The following is a 24,832-nucleotide window of genomic DNA, read 5'->3' as shown; positions in this document are numbered from 1 at the left end:
GTAGTGTTGTCACGGCCAGGTGGTTTAAGCCAAGACATCCGAATTTATTTACTCGACATGAATGTCTTTATATTATGTTTTATTCAAATGTTATAGATTTAGTTTCAGGTCGGAGTGAAAGCAGGTGGCTCTGCCAGCGTTAATCCCTGACCTGTGAGTCAAAGACAAAGACACAGAGCTAAGTGTCTCATATTAGACACGTCAGTGTTCTACATTACATTCAGAAATGGAAATCTTGCCTCTCGCCTTCACCCTAAATATGGAACTGATCCAAAAAATGAACGACACTACTTTGGGAATAAATTAGACGTGCTGCAGGCTGAATTCTAATGACCGTGTTAACCTTTGCTAATAAAGTTCCATTGACATTCACTTTTCAAAGAGAATCGAAGGAAGAGGCCCTTCTGTAATTTCCACTCGCACCCAACTGTTCTTTTAATAATTTCCTACCCTTGTATTAAGATTTTTTCATTTCTAATTGGGATGAGAGTTGTGAGGACAAGACACTGGAATTTCATTAAATTACCAAAGATGGATTTAATTCCACACTCCTACATGCGGCTTGATTGGAGTATTTTTTGCCCAGGCATGTGTGAGATGGTGAAATGCGTGTGGAGGGGGTAGGGGTGGGGCGCATGATTGGACCAGACATTGTACTTCAGTGGACTGATGAGATACGGGAATCTCACAATTTAACATGTACGCAGCAAAAACTAACTGATGTAAGTTCAAATCAGTCATTTCCAAGCCCGAGTTTCCACTTCAGCAGAGAGGGGCTGTACAAAGTGTGAGTTATGCAAAAAGCCTGTGACACAACAGGATTTGAGCTCCACTGCTCTTATACAACAGAGAAAAATAAACAAGCTATCCCCCTGACTCCTGGCCTGCGTAGCCAGTTAACCTGAAACAACAAATGAAACGTTCTGTATGGCTGAGTCCTCTAAACTAATGGAATACTCATTTATACATTTAGCCTTACACTGACTGAAACTCAAGTCATGGTAACAGTCATTTTCAAGTTACAAAAACTGCGTTTTATGCTATTTGTCTGACTCTCTCCGCCTATGTGAATATAGACTCCAAGACATCCAAGATTTCTGACACAGGCATAAACCGATCAAGTGCAACAACAAAAACTTCTAAGAAACTTACTCAGGTTTTACACAAGTCAAATAATGTCACGCACTGTTCCGACTTGATTGGTCAAAACCTAGAAGATTAATGGTTTGAAAAATGTAATAATCAAAAAATAACACAGGCAATTATTCAGTGAACTCTGGGACACAGCCAGCCTTTAACATGCACACCATGCTCGAACCACCATAAAACACCTAAGGAGGGGTTACGACCAGGAATCATAGCTCAGGACCAGATTAACTGAGTCGTCGACTAATAACAAGACACACCAACTGGTTCAGGACTGAGACTCTCTGCTCTTAAATGTGTGCCATGCATGTTCATATGCTTCCTTACATCTTATGTGTTACCCATTTTTATGCTACCACTGTACACATACACTGAGTCACTACTCTAACATATGATCCTCCATCTGGATGCCAAGACTTGTTCTCTCTCCCTTACAGGGATCAACAATTATCAAACAGCATACCATGATCAAAATGTAAAGAAAAAAAACACTAAGCATCAGTGCACCTCGTTATACATTTTAATCTCATTAAAATGAATTAGGAGTAATAATACTACTTGCATACTATACAGCAGGAACAGTGTAACAGCTCAGCACATGAAAAGAAGGAGAATGAGGACTAGAAAATTGAATTGTCGGCAAATACTTTATTAAAAAGGGAATGGGGTCATACATCAGTTTTATTTTGTGTCAGTGCTCCCTCTTAGCCTGTTCTGGCAGAAGAATTAGAGCTAACTTTATTTTTGAATCATCATATGCTGCTTTTGATTAACCCAAAAACCCAACAGATTCTTTCTGTGAACCTCAGCCTCTAAATCCTGGCAGCCAATCCAGCTACAATCCCTCTCACACAGAGTTTTTCACATAAAAGAGCAATTTCCCACCAATTCACTAAATATAAACGGTGATGTCACACAGTGTGGGCTCTGAAGATTTATGTCCAGGCTTGATTGCTGTCCATTTCTCATAATTACTGTGTTACACTTGTTGCCCACAGAGCGCGGCTCGTCTTCCATCGGGGCTGTTGTCGGTTCACCTCTATCAGCCGACGGTTACTGGGAAATCAGCCAGGGAGAGGCAGAATAATGGCTGTTGCATGCCAGTGTCTCACACCTCAATAAACACGGAGAAATGTAAATGGAGAGGGCGCGGTTACAACATATGCTGACCTGCTACCTCACAAAACTTGTAGACATGGAGGGTGGGCATTGCATTGCAGGGGTGGTGGAGGACCTGAAGGGTTTTGCTTTTTACTTTGCTTGATCAGTCTGCAACACAGCTTTGCCAGCCTTATTTGGGAACTAGCCTGTCAAAAAATATTCTTTATCAATTTGATCAAAATGTCAAGTTCTTCCAAAAATGTCAACTTCAAAAATAACCTCAAATGAAATCCTCAAACGAAGCGACTTTGACACCCCTCGCTGTTAGAAATGAACTCAACAATGCCGTTCGATGGAAACCAATATAGCGACAAACATTAGCTCAGCCGCACTAAGCTGGGGCTTTCTATTGCTTCTGAGAGTTACAGTGTAAAGAGTATTATAAAAGCATGCACAGGAGATTATGCCACTAATCTGTTCCGACAACCACACTGTCATTGATTATTAAAGGCCCAATCTATAATCCAAAAGCACACAGAAGGGATGCCTCACTGCTAAAAAGTTTGGATAAGCATTCATTCATTGTCAGGAGTGACAGCTGAAACGGTTGATAACAAGTTTGTGATGTTTACTTGGATGCAAATGTGTGACAGTAACTCAGTATTTTGTAGTAATAAACAGCCCCTAATCCTATCCTTGAATAAAGGCAATATCTACAGTGATAGTGACATTTTAAAATGTGCTTTGGGGTTTATTAAAACTGTTGTGGTTGAACTTCGACCTTTAAAATCGACATTGATTAGAATAAAAAATAATACCTGCTCATGTTCAATAAAACAGAATCAAATGTCATCCCTGTGACATTAAAGTTTAATTCGGCGTGAATCCCATGAAAGATAAAGCTGTCTTTTTACTAGCCTGAATGGAAACTAAAAGGCCAAAATGTCATCAGCAGAGACATCAATCATTAATAATGAACTGAAGACCAACTTAGTGGGGAAAGTACTGATCTATACAGACAATTACAATATTTTACAGCAATATAATTATTAATTTACAGTAACATAAAGCTAATTATGTAGCTAAAATTTAGATATTAACAAAAAGCATAGGGCAAAAATGAAAAGGGCATTGACTCTCACTGATCAGCTGTAGAAACTGTGGAAGAAGGAGAGAACACAGTGGTTCTCTCTTTCATGCTATAATGATAAAATAAAATGGGAACTCTTCTAGGATGGATTCTCTTTGTTAGGAAGACATGCTTTCACTGATTGCCGATGAAGGAGGAGGGGATGCCTGTCGCAATTAATATCACGCTACTTTTCAGCAGCCTATTTTATTATGACATAGGCCTATCATTTGCTGGAACACAAGGCACCTCTAGGTGCCAAAGTCTGAGGCCTGGCATCCATCTTTGCTCCCCAGACACCTGTAACACTGGCGTCCCTGTAGAGTTCAATCCATCCTTTTTCATTTTTCTCCATTAATCTCCCAGCCTAGTAATTCAGTTTTCATTTGTTCCTCATCTTACAGGCTGGTGAATGCCAAGCCGACGTATCGAGAGTCATGCCAGATGACTGCTCAGCGCTCCGCATATTTTTTTCACAGACAGGACGCCGGGGGACAGATTAGGCTAACCACAATTACAGGAGAACAGTGAAGGGGAGGATTGTCTTCATTTGTTGTGGACCTCAGCTAACCCTGACTAGTATCTGTGCACCTGGGCTGTCCCTCCTGGGCTCCTGTACTTCACTCAATTAGTGAAGATCCTTTTTGCACCTGTGCCTCCCATTTCCCGGTCTGTGCCCTTCCCCTTACTGAAGATGGCAAACATCCAACAGCATAGCAGAGACAGTCCTTTTATCATTGTCTCGCTTTTTATCTCTCGCTCTGCATCTCTTTCTGTCTCTTTTCCTCCCAACCTCTCAGATATTTAGACTACAAACAGTTATCAAAAATAGATGCTTTGAATGATTCTTGCAGCAGCTGGGAAAACACAAGATCTCAGCACGCCACTTTCTGGGAATCTAACGACAGGTGACTGGGTTGAAAGCTGTGAGGAGAAAATCTGCTTCAACTGAGTGCGACTGCCAATCTCATTTTTTTTTTTAAGTGACATTTTTATATTTCTATCCTAAAAATAATCCCTGTTGACCTCTGCAATCAGTTTATGAAAAGCAGCCCTTTCTGCATTACGGATGATACATCACGGACTGCTGGGAGATGAGAGAAGAGCTAGTCTCCGCTGTGATTCACACATTATAACAACACTATATTGGCCTATCACGTCTAGTTGGCCTTGAGGAACTGACTCCAACTGACTCTTTATCATGAAACACAAGCCCCCGTGAAATTGAAGAAAACACAAACTACAGATAACACAAGCAGAGCGCGTAAATTCTCTACACACCCTGCAGAAGAAAGCCAGAGGGGATTTATGGACAAGGGAGATGACTTGCAGTTACGCTATAGGGTGTTTAAGTCCCTTTGTGTTCCCCATAAAAAGAAAATACACACACCCAGTTTGTTTTGTGCTGACTTTGTATTCACGCAGTCTTTTGTTGGCCGCTTGATATCAGAAGCAGCTATAATAAAGTAAGAGAAAAGCCGAGCTAGCAGGGCTGTGGAGCTGCAGATTGACACACTGTATGTATGTGTATACACTGTATATATGTGTACATCTTATATGATTGTTGACCTTTTTATGCATGGTAGATAAATAATACTCACTAATAATTTGTTTTTTGTGTGTATTCCAAATGGATCAATCAGTCATTTCACCAACATACTTGTCTTTATCTTATTTAGTTACCTTACATACTTTGCATTGATTGAGCTTTCCCACTGGTGGGATTTAAAAAGGTGGTCAAAATCTGCAGAGATGCCTTCTTTATTAGCAGCATACTGTGTAAAAACAACAACTATCCTTATGTTCCCTGTGTAATGCATGAGTAACTGTTCCGTTCATATTGAAGTCCTCAGTGCATCACCTGGCTTCTTATCAAGTGTTCAAGACAGGCCATTTTCAAAATCAAAGTGAAGACAGCTCCACAAGTATTTTTACTGGATACCCACGGGCTATTATAATGAGCAACAAAACACCACAGTAAAAAATGTTGTACAGCTCCATAAAAGCACAGACAGTTAACTACTGAGCCAGAGAGTGAGGTAAAAAAAGGATAAACAAGGCCCAGAAAACTAAAAAAAACAACTTTAAAATATGGAGCATAAAAGAATGTAAAAGTTCAAACAATAAAATGGAGTCAATAAAATATGAAAGAGACAGTAAAAATGGCCCATAAAAAGAAAAAAAATGTTTTGCAGCAAGATTTAAAGGAAAGGATAAAGTCAACACATCCAAACGGGTTCATGTTAGGAGTTCCATAGCTGAGGATCCCGAAGTGCGAAAGCCCCTTAGTACTGAGCTGAAAGTTACGAACTGCAAATAGAAATCACACAGACAGTGTGGTCTCAGGTAAAGGTCATAGTAGAGCTGGGTATCATCTGCATAACAGCAAAAGATTGTGGTCGTAAACAATATGACTAGAATATCTTTAGATGAGAAGGTTATTGGGTATATTATTGAACCATAGCCTGGCCATTTTCTTCCTGCTTGAAAACGGACCAAGCGCTGACCCAACTTGAGTGTGTTGCTCAGCGATACACCACACATTTTGTTGCTCTGATTGGTTTTAGGTCTATCCAACAGCATGCAGAGGCAGTCCCTCTTGGAAATCAAAAATGAGAGGTTCCTGACTAATACGCATTCGTGAATTAGTCTGGTGTTTAGTGAATTAGTCTGGCCCCTGAATAACATCACTAATAAAGTCAGATCTAGGGCAATGAAAATTTTACAGTTATCCAAATTACCTAAGTCTAAATTTTAAATTAGAAACAGTCTGAATGTGTTTAGTGGGTTGAGATTTTAAAGCATGTGAGGCCAACATTTGAGAAACCATATTTGTAGAGCCTGGCTGGGATCACATCAAGTTAGCAATCAAAGGATTTCACATATGAGATAAAGATTTCATTATATTGCAGGCTGGGTGCCATGGGTCTGACATTTAATTTGTCACTAATTAATTATCATTATAATGGAAGTGCTTGGGAATCAGTTATTATCAAGCAATTACATTGGTAACATAATGTGCATTCGCATCATTTTAAAGATTTTACCATGACAAAATCCACAACTACACAGGAAAATCCAGATTTTTTTACTCTTTAAATGGACATTTCATTCTATAAGATACTGACAAGTGTCGTCAACATGTTAAAAATACTTGTTGCACAATTCCTCCGAAGGATGAGGAAGAACATAAAGAATGACACACAGACACACACACACCTGCTAAAACTTAACAAGTTGAGATCACCAGCAGATCGAGGCTTCTGGGAGGCTGCAAATACTGCGTGGCCTGTTATTGTAGAGTCCTGGCGGTGCTCATCAGCATTCACTCGTGGGAGCACCTGCTGCTGAGGTGGATGCTCCACAAGTTATTGGATTGCTAATCTCTTCCTGGGAGGCCTTTTCAGCCAGGCGGACAGATGAGGGTGGAAAAGGCAATAAGCCATCTACGGGGAGCAGCTGATGATAAACTTGAGAGAGACGGCAGCAACAGAAAGAGGGTGGGGGGGTGCAGGAGGAGGAGGAATGAGAAACGAATGTCCATATACACGGCTGAGTTAGGGAAGGATGGCTGTCTGGCTTGCTATGACAAGCCTGCCTCCTGATTTCCTTCTCCGCAGCCACAGAGTTATTGCTTTTATTTGAAAACCTGCGGCTTTTTCCCTCAATAGATCATAGCAGCGCTCGATAAAGTGATGGGTGTGGTTCGGGGTGGGGAGGTGAATCTGGACCTGCCATCTACACTACGTGCTTCCTATAGCCTGAGCTTAGCTCCAGCACCCCTGATTGGTCTCTTAATGGTGATATATGCACAGGAGATGGCGGGCCTACTGCCACAGATGCAGTGATGGAAGGGAGCAATAACTCTACATCATGGGACCCTTCCACCTTCTGCAGGCACGACATTACGCACTGTCATCATGGAAACACTAAAATAAGTAATAACCGCCCCATAAAAAGGATGTGCTCACAGTTTTACCTGATAAGACGAAAGGTGGAGCATACACAAAAAACGCTATGGTTTATTTAACTTTGTGCCGCATTGTCATGCTGTTGAAAGTTAGAATTAACAGTTAGTCATCATTTTTTAAATTCAAACTTCTAGATGCCAAATGTTCCCTGATATTAACGGCCATCCCAGATAACAAATATGCCTAAAAGTTCCCTTTAGATTGCATGATATTGGACTGTCCCAGATGAAAGTTGACAATCATGAGAAATGTGATGAATTATCACTCCAAGGTGCTCTCTTTTCCCTGGCCATGCTCACGTCCACACTCTCCTCCTCATCCTCTTTTGAAGTTGAGCCTGCACTGTGGCCAACGCAAATTGATGATATGTATCTGTCTTCTGTCATCAGACACTGATGCCACAATCTGACATGCCTCAAATTTGACAAGATTTTATTAGACCTATCTCCCTCAGTGAGACACAATGAACCTGCATGATTGTTGATATTACACAGCCTCATAAAAAGACCCTGGTGGATGGTTTCCTAGCAGAGATTCTCAACTTTTGGTTAGCTGATGAACTTGGGCACACGGCATCATACCAATGAAACAGAAGCCCTTACAGGAAACAAATGCCAGCGGCATGGCTCTAGGGATAGCATTGTCAATCAGTCTGTCTCCCGGCTGTTCCACCACTTTGAACCAGACTGAAATAGCTTAACTATTGGATGGATTGCCATGACATTTTGTACAGACATTTACAGTTATCAGAGGATCAATCCTTAGCGAACCCTTAATTTTTCACGTTGCATCATCATCAGTAAACATTTCTATTTTTCCAATACTTTGATTTATGACAAATACTGTCACAGTTTGCTCCTCAGTCCCTCTCTTTAGCCACCCTCCTTAAGTGCAATTTATACTTCTGCGTCAAATCAACGGCGTAGCCTCTGCGTAGCCCCCTACCCTACGCCATCACCTACGGCATAGCCTGACGTGCACCTCCTCAAAAATTTAACTACACGTCGAGTCCACGCAGACCGTAAGCTCTGTCATTGGTCGGCTGGGTAGCCTCGCAACACCTCGGAGCCGACAGGAAGTGCCCATGCTTTGAAGTAACTTTTACTAGCGGCCAAAATGGTGGCTGTAGCACGGTGGATCAATATATTTGACCGTCACAACCCGAGCCAAATGACTCGTTTCACTATCGGAATGTGGTCCACTCGGTCGATAACATTTGAAACGGAGATACCAGCCGCACATATACAGTTTTACCCCTATTTACGTTAGCGGAGCGCTAAACCGGAAATTAGCCTGCTCGGCCGGCAAAAGTCAACACAGTGGACGCTGTAGTGCAACTGCTGACTAGCGTTTGGGGGTGTAATTGCAGATTGACGGACACACGGACGCACAAGTATAACTGACTTTAGCATTTAGCTGAAAACCCTGCTGTTTTTAGGTACTGCCATACAGAACTTCTAGCATGGCTGTGGACTCTTAAAGAAGACCTATAATGCTTTTCCACATTTTATGACTTATCTACAATGTTACAATGTTGGATGTTCATGTTAAACACGGCCAAAGCGTCAAATAATGAGGTTAAAGTATTTCAAAGAAATCCCTGTGAGCAAAATCTTCATATTTCGTCCTGTTCTGAACGCTCTGTTTTCATCTGCTTTTACAAAAGGCCCATTCTACATAATACGGAGCCAGATGGAGCCGCTGTTCCATATATGATCATTTTCTCCACATAGCAACGGCACAGCAACGCTCAGTCTGCCTGTTTAGCCCAGCGACAACAACAGACTGGTAACCTGCTTCAGGTCTTGGCCAATCAGAAGACAGTGGGCTTTGAGAGGGGAAGCCTTAAAGAGGCAGGGGCATCTACAGCTTGTTTCAGACAGAGGCTGAAATGAAGGCATACATGAAGGGACAGTAAGATAGAAAATAATTTTTTTGAACTTTGAATCATCATGCAAAGCTGTCATACAGGAGTCACAGAACTACAATATAGGACTGGAAAAGCAGTATCATAGGTCTCCTTTAAGTCTTTTTTCATCAGTGCGCCTTAAAATTATGAAACACTGCTATTATATTTATGGATAATACCAAGTTAGACTGCAATTTCTGCCTTCAAATGATTCGACTGACAACATGGGGTTTTGAATTGGGGGACTCCTTGACTGGTGATTTTATTAACTGACATTTAGAGGCCAAAAGAACAAATTAACATGATGGATTAACAGTCAGGCTTTTGATCTTCAGTGCTGAACAAAATGACTGGTAAACTGAAGCTTCATGCCATAAAACTCTTCTATGTGTCCTATTTGGTATGCATGAGAACAGCTGAGTGCTTGGCTTTGAACCTGCAGGACTATTGTGGCATCTTTAGGCGTCACAGCACATCAAACACACCTCAAAGGCCGTAGGGAGTCAGAGCTGCAATCCTACAAACCACAAAGCAGGACTATCATCCTCTGGCTCATTACACAGGTGCTGTTTATATGTCAGTGTGAACAGCAGAAATGTGATGGCAGCAGCAAATAGATGGCGGTGACAGGTCGTCTTGTTTTCTCTCTCTATAATAACAGGTGCATGTGTGTTTTATTAGGAGAGTTTTGTGTTTGCTCTCTATAACACAGGGGTTACACGGCAACAATTCCATGGATGGGAGGCATCGATGATAACGCAAGTGAATTAAATTTTCCCTGCTGTGGATTCTTGTCGGAAAGGTCACCAGGTGTCCACGATTCAGCCAACGCTGCTTTTCCCTCAGGCAAGATGGATGATGACAGTGATGGATGAATGAAAAAATATCCGAATACCAAAATTACCTGCTGAGCTGGTGAGCGGGACAACATTCAATCTTTACATTGGCATTACATGGCATAACAACATAAAATATTTTCTTTCCAAATGAATGCTTTTCTTACTGCGGTGTCTTCCTTGAATATAAAATAAGATTAAATCAGTGAAAATGAATCACTAACTAAATATCAATTAAAACGTACGTACAGTACATGCAGATGCTACAGTTATACCTGAGGATTAACAATAATCCCTCAATAAACAGAATTATATCACCAAATGCTAAGTAACAAATATATTATTTCAAATTTCTGCCTGCGCAGTACGCTCACTACTAAAACTACTACATAAGCCCATAAAACAAAGTCATAGCGGTGAATGCTAACAAAGTAAATACACTTCTGTAATGTGGATACACTGAATTTTAATGGCCACTCTTGTGTAAGTAAAACCCATAGTGCCTGGAGCTGATTAAATATGAAAAATCATCCAGAGAATGTAATCAACCGCATCGTGAAAAATGCATGGGGTTCGCATATTAGAGAGGACACAGTGTGCATCTCACCAGAACACACATTAGCCTGGCCCTGCTACATAATTTTTTCTGTGAAGGCAACTAGATAAGACATACATTCCTGAAGTAATTTAAGCAGATAAAAGGATCTTTAGAGCTTCAGAAGTCACATATAATTTTCAGATCATAGCATTCATGTCACAAAGCATGGATGCAGTCAAACCTGCAGCGTATAATGGAGTGCAACATATAGTATTCAAATCAACACACAGTATATTTACAGGCTTTTCTGGAAAGATAAGTGTGCATTGCTTGCCTGAGTGCAAAAATAAAAAAGCTGCCTGAATGTCTGAGAATAAACACGCTCCAAGAAATGATTAAACCAAACAAACCTTAAATGTGTTTTGCCTCTATCCCCATGTCTTCTTGAGTGCTCAAGGGGAAGAATTGTTTTTTACCCCTGTGACACTATGAGAGCACAGTCAGACAACAAATAAACTACATCTGGTGCAATAAATAAAAAAGAAAAATTTAGTGTGCACACTTGCTCAGATATACTCCCAATATTGTTTTTTTTTTTTTGTCAGTATTTCAACCACATGGGCCTTCGCGGTCTACGTGACCATAACACATATCTACTTGTTTTGTTTTGGTCATTTACAACTATGGCTGCCAATTATTTCTCAATTAACCATTTGGAAAATGGTCACACTTTCCCAGAGCCCCAAGGTGATCAATCAATTAATCAAGTTTATTTGTCACATGTCAATATATAAGGTACAATCACAGTACAATCCTTTAATATGTGCATTAAAAAGAGATTAGAGAACAGGAATAGTAAGAATAATATGTATATGATGACCCCCGCACCGCCAGCAAAAAAATCTAAAATTTTCAAATTATACCACCCTGTGAATTCTTATTACTGCTTTTAAGAATTCTTTGCACCTGCCTCGGAATTCTCTTATCCCCACACTGACACACTCACACACACCTACACCTGAAGGTAAACACCCCGGCTTGCCCCGCCTCTCTCTGTCTCTCTCCCCCCATCTGCTCCACTTTCTCCATCCTCAGTATGTTTTACAAAGTCGCCTAAAAGACTGAGAACTGAAGTCTGTGCGAGAACACGTGCAATTAAGACGACAGCTGCTCCCCCGCACACGTGTGCGCGCACCCGATGACATCGTCCGTCCCGATGTTTTATTTTAGACATCGCCCAACACTATATTATTTCATATATATACATGATATTTTATTGGTAGCACTTGAATTAGTAGGTGGACTTTTCTTCAGACACTCTTAACTAGGTAAAATAAAAAATGGAACAAGAGCAAAAATATGTGCTCAATTAAATTCTTCTCCTATTATCGTTCAGGCGGCTTAACTTAGTGCTACTTGACCTTTTGTGGCTTCCTCACAGCTGTTCCCACGCAAAGAAAGGAATAAATGAGACAAATGAGAAAATCTTTGAGAACACAGTACAAACATTGCATATACACTGCAGTCCAGTATTTCCTGTATCTTTAAGCTTGAATGCTTTAAGTGCATATAGGGTACCATAAATGGAAAGAATAGACTGATACAGTACAGTTTAACCTTGTAGCCTAATGTGAAGACCAAACTGTGAAATTGTATGAACCTCCACCAAAGCTTTATCTTTACTCTGCAAACACAGCAAGATTTTGGTTCACGTCTTATTAATTATTTTCATTGTCACAACTAAAAGGATAATAGGATAAAATAAATAAATCAGATTTATATTGTGATTGAAATTGAATGGTCTTGATTGGATTTATCTTGTTATGTCATATTTAAATGTAAAGTTTTTTAATTTTGTTGCAAACATCTTTGGCAATATTGTTTAAATGAAACATTCATGCCAATAAAGCACACTGACCTGAACTGAACTTAACTGAAATCATTTTAATTGTTATCTCACTCCCGGTTTTGTCTGCCAAATTTAGGGCCAACTTCCAATAGCTGGTTCCTTGTTGGATCAGGATACTCACGACAAAGAGGGGAATTATTTGTCCCTTACTGAAATATTTATCTAGCGTCTAGCATTTTAAAGTAAGAACTGGTTGGATTTTTGATGACTTGATAAGGAAAAGTGCTCGGCCTCAGCGTGCTGCCAGTTTTAAAACCTTATTCTGCGACCTGTCAAGATTCTGTGACCAGTAGCAATGCAGCAAACATTTCACCTTCAGTTTATGTTAAGTGCATTGTGCATGCATAAACATCTGTGATTTATTCAGCTGAAGTTTGCTGAATGATAAAGAAGTATTAATATGGCTGAACGATTTTGGAAAATAATCTAATTGCAATTGTTTTTACCTACATTGCGATTTAATATGCAATTCATTTTTAAGCTCTTTACCTTCTGGATTATTCAAAATAGACAAGCAATAAATCAGTGTACAGTTTGACTAACAGATAGAGAGATTAAACATACACTGTTCTTTCTTGTAGGTCAGGCCTGTGTTATGATGAAATTAGGTGATGCTTTGATTGCATGAATTATTATTATGGGCAATGGTGGAGAAGAAATATCAAATTATTATAATATGAGAAACATATTTTGAGAGTCAAGTCATGGCATTAAATAATATGATATATCATCATCAAGTAGGCCTACTTAAAAGAAAAACAAAGTTTACCAGTGTGAGCTGTATGATACAGTAAGCGCTCAATACAGAACCCACAGTTCAACCACCAATTAATGAGACCTTATCTCAGTTCAAGTCTCCTAGGAGTCCATCTCTCATCAAAAACCTCAAAAAATACTCTTTTGAGTTTGAGGTTCAATTCAAAAGTTGGCCAACAAAAATAAAACCAAGTGACGCCTCTCGTGTTTAATAGACAAGCTTAGTAATTCTCCGACAACACCGAAGTCCCTCCCTCCACCCCTGCAGCCTCCGATATTGGTAAGCAGCGCACCGGCTGGTTTACTCTCGCGTGTCATGTGACCAGAGCGTAATCGCAGCCTTTGCAATTACGAAATCCCGTTTTATTATATCGCGATAATATCGCAAATGCAATTAATCGTTAAGCCCTAGTCAGGATAGAGTTAATAAATGTCACAAAGAAGACACAAAACATGAGGTGAAAGCCCTAGACCCCTTCCTTTGAGCACAGTAGACTCTCTGTGGCTTAGGTATGGTACTGAGTGAAATACAAACACTATTTTTTTATTGTTTATTCCCACCAAACAAACTACCTAAAAAGATACTATAACAAATTTGCAAGGATTCGGGTTCAATAAGCACATTCAGAGATGGAATCTCATCGAACTCCATCCCAAGTCAAATATCATTAAACACACAAATTTAGAGCTGAACCTATTAGTTGATTTATTGACTAGTTAATCAGAATATAACAGAAAATTAATCATTATTATTTAAACACTCACCATTTCCTGGTTCCCACATGTGAAGATTTGCTGCTTTTCTTTGACTTATGTGAGAGTAAAATGAATATCTTTGGGGTATAGACTGTGCGGTTCGAACAATACTGTGATGCATACTTTTCACTACTATCCGTTGTTATAGACCAAAATAAAATAACTGGTAGATTAACTGATGTTGCACTGCTACCGAAAATGTAACTTTAGGCAGTCATCAATATTTAGAGCCAAAGAAAAAAATCCCTAATGTAAGCAGTGGTAGTGAATCCCTGAAGCAGTCAGATCTGGAGTCTGACAACACTTAAATTTCTATGATATGTTCCACCACAGTGAAGCCCTGCTTTGTGTTTCAAATAGCAGAAAACCTTCACATGTACAAATCTGAAGTGGAATAAAAAAGTTTTGAGTTTTACAACCTGAACTAGTATAAAAGCCCCTGTGGTATTCAGCATATCATGCCACAGTGTGCATACAGCAACCTGCTGCAGGTTCATTTCATCAATAAGAGCGAAGAGGCAGAAGAGATCAACCTCTTAACTGTTTGATAGGAAAACATCTGTTTTCCCTAGGCTGACTGCTTTGAGGGGGCGGATGGGCTGCCGGGTTTGGGGTGAGGGATGTATATTATCTATACCATATTATCTATACTTGCTGGTTTAACTAGCTGCATCTCTCGACAGAACATCATGGTTCAATTTCAGCCTGCATGCACATTTTTTCAGGTGTGTCAGTCTGATGTAAATATATTTCTCTTCTTACAGCTGAGACCGGAGGCAGTTAACAAGACCAACTGGGATAAGATGGGGATAAGATTGTTCCACATATAATCTACCTGCCCTCAAAATCAATTTGGTAGACACTATTTTGATATGTCAAATTTACATACAGGCCTCAAAGGATAAAGATGCTTAAAAATTGAATCAAGTGTATCAAATATACCTGAAATAATTGGCACTGTCTAGGCCTAGTTAGTCTGAGATTAATGACTGTTTGGTGTTTGTGCACTGCACACATAATATTAGCGCATATACCATACCCTATAATTAGGCCTAGCAGTCAAACACACTACTATTCAAATAGATTAGTCAGGTCCACTGAAGAATGTATGCTCGTTGACAGCAGCATCCTGATTGAAGTCACCCATGCATACAGTAAGATATTAATATCACCTACATATTTAAGCCAAAAACAATACAAAATGTTATTCCCACAGCCTCCAAAAATAAAGTTAAATATCTTCCTCTGTGGCGACTGCGCGAGCTGCACTCTATGCATTTAATTAATTTAGCTAAAGAACTAAAAACAGCATGATTTTGACTCCTCGTCCCATTTCCCCCCCGAACCCTGCTGCATATAAATATCAGTATGGAACCATGTTGGGCTTCCATAAAGAGGATTAGAGTGAGGAGAGAGGGGAAACAGACAAAATGCCTTCAAAATGGAAATGCATAGTGGAAGCACAATGCTACTGTTCAACATGTCTTCCGAAAGTCTTTTTCTCTAATTGGGGAAAACAGCCTTCTTATTGGAGCATGAATTTTGAAATGGATGGTTTTGAATGTGTTTCAGTCCAAAATAACCTAAACATAATGGACTACATAAACTTTCAATTCAGAACCTCAAAATTAGAGTGACAAGGTATCCATGCGGCAGCAGAGATAAGACGGAAGCATGCCCGAACAAAACCAAGCATCCTCGCATTATATCTATAAATTCAGCGCTCACAGAGGCCAAACAGCCTGTAGAGTTACACAGAGAGATGACTGATCGGATCCTCACCCTCTATCCCCCACTATTTGACCACTCCGATGAAAATGCAATCATCAACTTGACCAAAGGGGGGAACTGGGAGACATCAGCAGTCGCAGCGGGCCGGCTTGGCAAACCGGCAAAGTCCCATCATCAGAACCCAATTAAAAAAACCCAGGGCTACAGGCCTCTGCTCTGCACTCATCCCATGCCAAGTGTGTGGTGGTGGAGGGGGCTCAGCAGGCTTTGCAGCAGAGCCTCGCGTGTGGAAATGGGAACGAAATGGCAGCCAACATGCAACCACAGCTGGTAGAGTATGAGATAACAGGATGCGGGGGAACGGCATGAAGCTAGCACAGCCCTGCTCTCCCTCCCTCTAACCGGCTATGTGATACTGACCCATACAGCTGTCCACAAAAGGGAATTAAGTCCAATTGAGCACTTTCACACAAAGACTCCCCCTACAAACTCAGCCTTATCGAGTAATGTAATCACCTGGCTGTTTTATCAGGTCTGGCTGCAGCGATAGGTAACACCTAATCAACCTGAAATGTACCAACAGGGAGGACATGGACGTGAGGTCAGTCTCTCCACATTGTGCTGGTTTTTGTCTCCAGTAAAACAAGAGAAGACGTCTGCCAGTTGAGCATTTTGGATTAATAACAGCTTATTGCTTCGTCATTACTTATCATTTGTCATTTTTGTAAACAAAAGCAGGATGACAACATGCTATTTAGTTTCTCTTCTCTTGGCTAAGCTATTACTTTAATGGTGGCATGCATTTTTCTGCGTCAAATCCAGTAAACATAACCAGACATAACAGCCAGGCTTTTTATTGTTTTATTCATGTATCATGTTGTTGAAAGGGATGGTGGGTAAAAATCAGTATGATCACAGTATGGTGTTGTTGGATTTGAATCTATCATCTGTGCCTACGGAGTTCTATGCAGAACTGGGGACACGCATTGGCTAAGCTCCGGCCAACAAGATTATCAAATGATCCAATAAACTTTGGACGGCAGTCACAGACATGATCACAACTCGCTAAGCTCGACAGATGAAAACCATAGCCGCCTGTGTCGCTTTCCAAAACCCCATCTCCACAGAGACGGAGAGAGCAGGCCTGAAAGAGAGAGGGCAAGACAGGGAGCCAGTGTGGAGCCACAGCGTAGGTCAGAGCACATCAGTGTGAAACCAGCGAACACCCTCAGAGGAAGAAAAGAATCACAGAGAAATCCTACATCCCCAGAGCCCATAAACTCAAGACCTTATAAAAAATGACAGCCTTGCAAGTTCCAGCCTCCTCCTATCTGTAATTGCAGTGCAGCCAGACAGTCATAAAATCTAATGCATTGTAAATTATGAGTTGTTACACAGAAACCATTAATTCTGCGTGAAAACGGGCAACTGGGCAGAGTTCTCCTCCACTGGTTTGCTTCCTCATGTTGTGATTGATTAAACTGAACAATTTGGTCCATTAATTATTCAGAAAGAAGGCAAATTGATTAATAATAATCCTTCCGAGGGAAATGGTCTTTTTGTTTGCCCTGCCTCAAGAAGAGGTCAGGGTCAACATTTCCAGAGCCCCCAGGAGAGATGTTCAAGGATGCTTCAACAAGGGGCCATTTAAAGGATCCTAATGCTCAGTGAGAGGGACATTATGTGCAAGAGAAAAATATCGCTATTGTGATGGCTTTATAAATTGCAACTATCTATTAGAATCAGGCCTATATTTGTGACATATTGTACATGTCATGATTTAGTACCAAGCACAATCACTAAATTAATGTTTTTATACATTAATTGACCAATTTAGCTCATATTTCTTCACATACACAATTACAATAGCACTGTATTTGACATTCTTCAATAAAAAGTGCTGTTATCTTTATCGATAATAGCTGCATAGTTGGCCACTTAATGCTAAAATGACAAAATGCTAGTAAATCGCGTCTGACAATGTTTTGATATCTGGCTGACAATCCCTATTGCTACTGTTAGCAGCTCTGTACGCTCAGCTGCTTAAGCTGACCTTAACATTATAGCTTCACAGACTGAAGGAACAAGCTCTAAATGACAGTATGTTGTGCTTAAAAGTGTGACTGAGAGATTCCAACAACTCAGTTTACCAGCTGTCTGTCATTTACACTCAATAACTGAAGAGCTACCTGCAAGCTAACGGTCTGAAATTGATGTCATGTTTGTTTAAATAGAAAAAAACACTCGCGACTGTTTCACAAACACTAAAAAAATGTATAGTCCACTCTTTATTTCTTTCAAACATCAAAAATGAGTGGTGTTTTGTCTTTCGCAAGGGATGTGGTTCAGTAGCATTTTTACGAAATACAGTGTAGTAGTGGTCTTTCAGAGTTTCACCAACAAACAATCTTTGCTTGAACACAGACACCAGCTGCAGAGAGCATATTAACCAGAGAACAGAAAAACGTTTAATTTTAGCTGTTTAGCTAAGCTTTAATTTGCTACAGCCGATCTAATCTGCTGTCGGTGATGTCTGTCATTAAGCAGCGACGGCCACAGTCAGCTAAAAACTCACTTGCTACTGAAGCTCCAGGTACAACACAACAGATAAGAAGATTAGGGCTGTACATTTCGATTATTTTTCAAGTCGATTAATCTAACGATTATTTTTGATTGTTGATTAAGCTAAAGCCTAATTTTGTTTATTCTAAAGAAAGAAAAGTTGCCTATTACTCGATTAACATACCAATTTCTCCAAAATAAAAATCAAAAACATGTCTCATCAATAAATCTATATTTTATTCAATCATCCAGATGAAGCACATTAGAATAATGACAATAGCAGCAAATCTTAAAATGAATCAAATTTCCAAGTCACTGATGTGTTGTGATAATAACAATAACAGACATTAATTAGGCTACTTTACTTAAAACTTTAAATGTTTCTGACATGGATTTATTTCAATATTAAGTAATGCAGTATGATAATAAAATGTATTTCTGCATCAGTAAACACCTGAAAGGACTCAGTCAGTCACAGATTGTCTGTAATTAGATTCAGCTGTTCTCGCTCATACGTGGCTGTTAAATAAACAGAAAATATGAAACAGCCGATCGTTTCACGACTCGCGGTGTAACGTTACATTACCATGACAGCAGCGGGGCAGAAATTACTTTTAACATGAAGGCAATGAAGAAATACTACGTGTCCTCGTGCTGATAACGTGCCGTGCTTATGTGACGACAGAAAGTAAACACGATTTGCGGTGCTGCGGTCTAGACAAAGTGCTGCGTGATACTTTCGTTTCACGTGTTCGTGCTGTTTCTCATATTCATGGACAGCAGCTGCGCTGCAGTAAAGCTGTTTCCAGTTCACAGAGCTCACGGAGCAGCACGTTGTTGAGTGTCTGTCTGAAATACTCCAAACTTTAGAGGGTCGAAGGCGCGGTCTTGTAGCTGCAGCTTGTCCGGGATAATCCCACACCGGATGCAGCGATGTAATCGATTACGTCGACGAATCGCCTCAGCCCTAAAGAAGATTAAATAAAATTGAATAAAAATTGACTAAATAAAACTAAGTCAGACAGAGAAAGTAAGCAGAACAGGTCATACAGAGAGAGAGAGAGAGAGGCAGGTGTAGGTGTGTGTCTAAAGGGCAATGCAAGGTGAGCAGATTCAAGTAGACAAATAAAGTGGAGAATTAACCCCAGGAAAAAAAGCCTATTGTTATGCTAGTGCTAATGGGGATACTAATAAAAAAAAAGTCATAAAGGATTTTCAAAGAAAAGTTACAACAATGTTTGTGTATGCTGTCAATTATAGTTCTGGAAAACTGGATGAGTGAAATAGGGCCGCAGTTATTTTTCATATTAATCGTTAAGTCTGTAAAATCTCAAACATTTTTGAAACTTTTTCCAGCGCCCGAAGTGATGTCTTAAAATTTCTTTACAATGAAATGACAAAGAATAGCAGCAAATCCATATGTTTAAAAGGATGAAAACAGCCTTTTTACTTTAATAAAAATCACTGAAATGATTAATCAGTTATACAATTAGCTGGCAATAAATTTTCTTTTGTTCGACTAATCGATTAATCGACTAATCGTTACAGCTCTAGAGTGAAGTCTCAATTCCAGACACACTGTACCTGTTACGCTCAATGCAAAAAAGAAGCTTTGTAATTTATTTTTCTTTACTTTCCCTGATTCCTTATGTTTCCCACAATGGCAGAATGGGTCTACTTCTGATGGTGTCAGGTCACACGGGCACGCAAACAGAGCTCCCTCACCAACGAGTCCATGAACATTCGGGCATATCTATGATTGCGGCCGTGCCCCGCACTCAGTGGAGAAATTGGTATTTCTTCCTCCAATATGATGGATTCCTCCGTGTGTAGAGGTTGAATGTTTATGCAAACAGATATTGAGTGACTGACACTAAATCCCACTGATGTCTAGCAGAGCAGGTTTGCCAAACATAAAATTATACCAGTGGTGGTGACAGGGGAAAAAAAGGCAATTCAACGTAAGCTAAAGATCTTGATAGAGCAGCAGTTTCCAAAGGAAACTCTGACAAAACAGCACATGTTCCCTGAGGCCACCAAAATGCCACCGAATACGGTAACAAACAGCAAACCACAAACTGACAGATTTCCCCTTTAAATTGTGTTGACACGAAAAGCAAGTATATTGAAATTGTGCACGAGTTAATAAGCTGGTTTGTAATAGACTTTTTTTATTGTGCTCTTGACAAACGCCATTCATCACTGTCACATACAGTTTATCTCATCTGGTATTGCACCATAAATATAATTCCAAACACTTCCAGGACAAAAACACGATGTAATTAAGAGAATCTGATCTTGCCCGAGGGCTTATAGATTTATTTCAGCACCCCTCCAAAAAAAGTCTTAAATTCCCTATTCTGCGCCACGAGCAAGAATGACATCAAATTCTTTAGTTTAGAACATTTTAATAAGATCAATTCTGTGCGTCACCTTTGCCCGATTGCTCTGCCTGGCCGGATGCCTTCACATATTAAACCCCCCACACGAGGGACAAATTAGTTAAAAACAGTTTATTAGATGCACACCCAGGGGCTTGCTTCCTCACACAGGATGTCAATAAGATGTAGCTCACAACACAGCAGATGTAAACAGTCTATTTATGGTTATAAGGGCTGTAAGAGGGTTTTAATAGTGATTTACGACTATGGCAGCTTTTAAAGAAAAAAGGAACTTACAGTAGGGAATTCAGGTTGTAACTTATCATTATCATAATCATTTTTAAAAGAGCAAAAGCTGTGGTATGACGAAGGAACGTATTAGCTGTGATCTAAACATGCTTCATTCTGGAAACAGTTTACAAAGCTGAATGAGCTGGAGCTTTTGTATCAAGAGAATGACTTATCAAGATTCGGCTTTATCAAACGGAGGCTTCACAGTCGTGTTAGTCTGCCAAGAGACAAATGGAAATTGTAAGAGGCAGTCAAGCAAGCAGAAATCAATTAACATCTTCGTTGCTTTTTTATAGAAACACAGAATCACTTCTTCTATCACCTTTAGTTCAGCAAACTAGAACTCTAAACCCATGTTCATCACTGTCATCTGAAATCATCCGTGTGTGCGCAGTACCCATTTTGATATGTCAATGCCTAATTGAGATTAAACCACTGTATTTCATGTCACGGGAGATGAATGGAGCACTGTGAGACATTTCAGAAATTAAATGGAACATTTTCACCCCCCACTCCCCCAACCCTCTGGTCGCGCGCCAGCACACAGGCTTAAATGAGAGAATTTGGCAGGGCTGCCGGTATTAACGACCCAGGCAACGTTGTAAGGTTGAAAGCCACGGTGGTCAGAAAAGAGATGGGCTTTGCTGGTATTACTCCACGACAAGAAACAGTGTGAAGAAGTGTCTATTTAACCACTTCAAGGAGCAGTGTTAATTCCAAAAAGAGGATCAGCCCTGTAGGGAGGGAGATCTGTGCCATTCACATTTCAAAGCAAGTGTCAAAATAAATCTCTAGAGATGGATTTTTAGAGGCTTAGGCATACTGTTCACAGCCAGCAGAGACAGTGGCCCTGAAATGTTATTATGACCCCTTGACTACAAGGTAAAATCCCACCGAGCAGCTTGCCACACAGGGCTATATGCCCTGCTTTCCATTTTTACTGTCCCTTTCACCTCCTTGGAGTAGTGCAGTGATACAGCATGGTGACACTTATCCCTTCATGCAATGAAAGCGGCTGATGGATTTTACTTCATGTTAAGTGACATGGATTAACCAGATAAATCATTGTACTGAATATTAGGCTATAAAGTGCACAGCATTATGAAATGCACAATGCTCTCATCTACTTATCTGGATTTATTCTGCCTCTGCGTTGCTCTCTTTTTCCTCTCACACACTTATAAATGCCAATAAAGCCAGACAAAATTGAGCCAACTTCTTATTTGAACGATGGCATGCACTTAAAACGACAAATTAAGTCTGTCCGTGGTTTCAGGCTAACCTCGTGAGCAGCCTAACCTCGCACAAGGAGGCTGCAGCTCCAAACACCGCTACCTGGCAGCTCCACAGCACTTCCACCCGAAAAACCGCTAAACTAAAATGTAGCGTTATTCAAATGAAACCTTCAAAGGCAAGTTTAACATCCCACGGTTACCGCCAGACAGTTCAGCCAACCTTTTAAAACAGGGTAAGCATCCTTTTACCACAGCAGAGGAGAGGACAATAACGAACTGCCACGGCAAGGGTCAAATAGCGCATTCATAAACAAAACCGCAAATGATGGACTTAGCAAGCCCTTAACTCATTTTTACTTCCAAACACAGCGTCCGTCAGGTAGCGGCAGTGCGTCAAGCGAACAGTTGGTGCCTAGAAAGCGCGCAGGCACAGCGAAAACCGAATAAACGCTTTATTTCCACAATTTCTAAACACCTACCGACGTTGTTCTCCGTGTCTCGTCGTTAAAACTTGTGCTGGACGAAGGGCTCGGTCCGCTCCACGCCGCGCGGATTCCTCCTCTGCTCGGCGTCTCGCGCCGCAAGCTCGTGGAGAGGGAGGGAGGCGTTCGGAGGAGACAAGCTGTCCAATCAGCGGCCGCCTGATGGAGAGGGATAGTAAAGCCAATCTACCCCGGACCGGGAGGGAGGAGGATGATGCTGCTGCTTTGTTTAACGGAGATTGACTTTCAGGGTAGGGAGCGACCGCTCATGCCTCGATCTGATGGCATCTGGGCAAAAATAAACCCACGTCCCCAGTTTAACTGCAGGAGAGCTGTCAGGGGAGCTGTCAGCGGGATGATGGACTGGTTCTGTTAAGGACATCCTCCTTATTTAATTGAAAGACACTAATAAAGAGATCCCATCATTATTTAAAGCCACGTGCCCATACGTGTGTCGCAAGAGTTGTAGCTGTAATTAGGTGAAACAGTTAATACACAAAAGCAAATAAATCACAACAATTTGAGAATGGATTCATCGTTTAATTTGGGTTTTCTCATGTTTCTCCTGGTGTATTTAGTCTCAAACTAAACAATAAACTAAATATTTTGTCAATTTCAAGTCAGATTTATTTATGCCTTTATTTTTGTTCATTTTGGTCTGCTTTAACCTTGCACATTGCACCATGCATATTTATGTATGGCTATATATATGGTCTATGTAGGCGTATGTATGTGTGTGTATGTGTATTTGCATATGTGTATTCTATCCTCTATGTGAAGCACTTTGTACCTGTGTGTTGTGAGCAGTATTTTCCACTAAATTACTCCTCATCTCCATATCTGCTGTGAAAAGATCCCTTCTCATGTGCAACGTATCTCAATTGGACAAATCAAGTGGTTATCTTCCAACGTTACTGTCTGATTAGCACAAAATTCCTTCCTTGTGTTTCCCCAGACATTGTTTCTTTGCTCAGCTGCAGTGTATGGTAACACAAACAGGCCATCTCTTTATTTTAAATATTTGTTGGTAATATTCTTGTCTTTATTAGAGAGTTGACAGGATATGTGGGACAAGATATAGGGAATGACATGCAACAAAGTCCCTGGTCATGTTCAACCCAGGGACAGTGCTGTTTAGTAGATATTAGCCAAAAATATAACTGTAAACAGCACTATCATACTATTGCATCAAACCTTCCTGAAATGGTTAGTTGTTGAAAGTTTAGGACAGTTGACCAAGAACTACTTTAAATGCAGCAGTAGTGTCTGTGTGGGTAAAGAAAAATAAAGAACAGAGATGAAGAACTCTACAGAGGTCTGATAAGGTCACTTATTTCCTCCACACCCCCAGATATTTTTGTTTTTTTGACCGAACTGATGCTGCTTCAAGTGACATCTAGAGGAACATTTGCAACCACCAGTAACTCTTTAGGCTCGGACATTCAGCTGAAGACTTCCATTCATGTCAAACGTGGCTGTCTGGCATTTCACGCTTGCACGTGTCCCAATACATACTCTACTTCAGATGGTGGTGGTAATGCACCGCAAACTTTGAGATAAAAATCAAGAAGAAGCAACATGTGCATTAGGAATGAAAATGGCGACCTTTCTACAGCATGTTGTATTCTTTCTACGTGTGCTTTCAAAAATTAATTACAACGGCCGATCTCCTTGTGTAAACCTCTCTTCAGTTTTGTTATGTGGAGCATGTGCTAGATATGCATACAGTGCATGTGGTCACAAATTCTGAGCTACATGCAGACGTCTGCATAATGATCTGTGACCCTCGTGGATATGAGTGGATAACAACATTCATGTCCCGCAGACGAAAGCGGATCCTTGTGGATGACAAAAGTATGAATTTGACTTTTTGATGGACATGTATGTGATGATGTTTTAAGACAGACTTGAAAAAAATGGGAACCTGCCCTTTAAAAGGTCTCTAATGGTGAGGGTTGCCAATTGCAACCAATGCCTCACTATGCATTCACATGCTCCTCAGACAAAATAAATACTTTATAATAAATGTATTAATTCTAAAGGCAATTTTAAATTCAACAGTAAAAAAAAACTAACTTTGTACCTTGTCTCCATGAGGT

At 40.3% G+C, this 24,832-nt stretch overlaps 1 protein-coding gene across 1 annotated transcript in view; it reads right to left on the bottom strand.

Moving 5' to 3' along the window:
- The window catches only part of LOC119901207 (beta-1,3-galactosyltransferase 1-like), a 106,541-nt gene extending 83,720 nt beyond the window's left edge, over positions 1-22,821 (bottom strand). The window contains exon 1 of the mRNA XM_038716769.1: positions 22,731-22,821. The gene's annotated coding sequence lies outside the window, so the exon portion shown is untranslated. The remainder of the gene's footprint in view (positions 1-22,730) is intronic.
- Between the last annotated feature and the right edge of the window lie 2,011 nt (positions 22,822-24,832).

This window comes from Micropterus salmoides, unplaced genomic scaffold, assembly GCF_014851395.1.
Source record: "Micropterus salmoides isolate LMB-PRFRI ecotype aquatic unplaced genomic scaffold, ASM1485139v1 Ms_hic_scaffold_1, whole genome shotgun sequence".
In the NCBI taxonomy this organism is placed as follows: domain Eukaryota; kingdom Metazoa; phylum Chordata; class Actinopteri; order Centrarchiformes; family Centrarchidae; genus Micropterus; species Micropterus salmoides.
The sequence above is the reverse complement of the archived record's forward strand: the minus strand, read 5'-3'. Positions and strand labels throughout refer to the sequence as shown.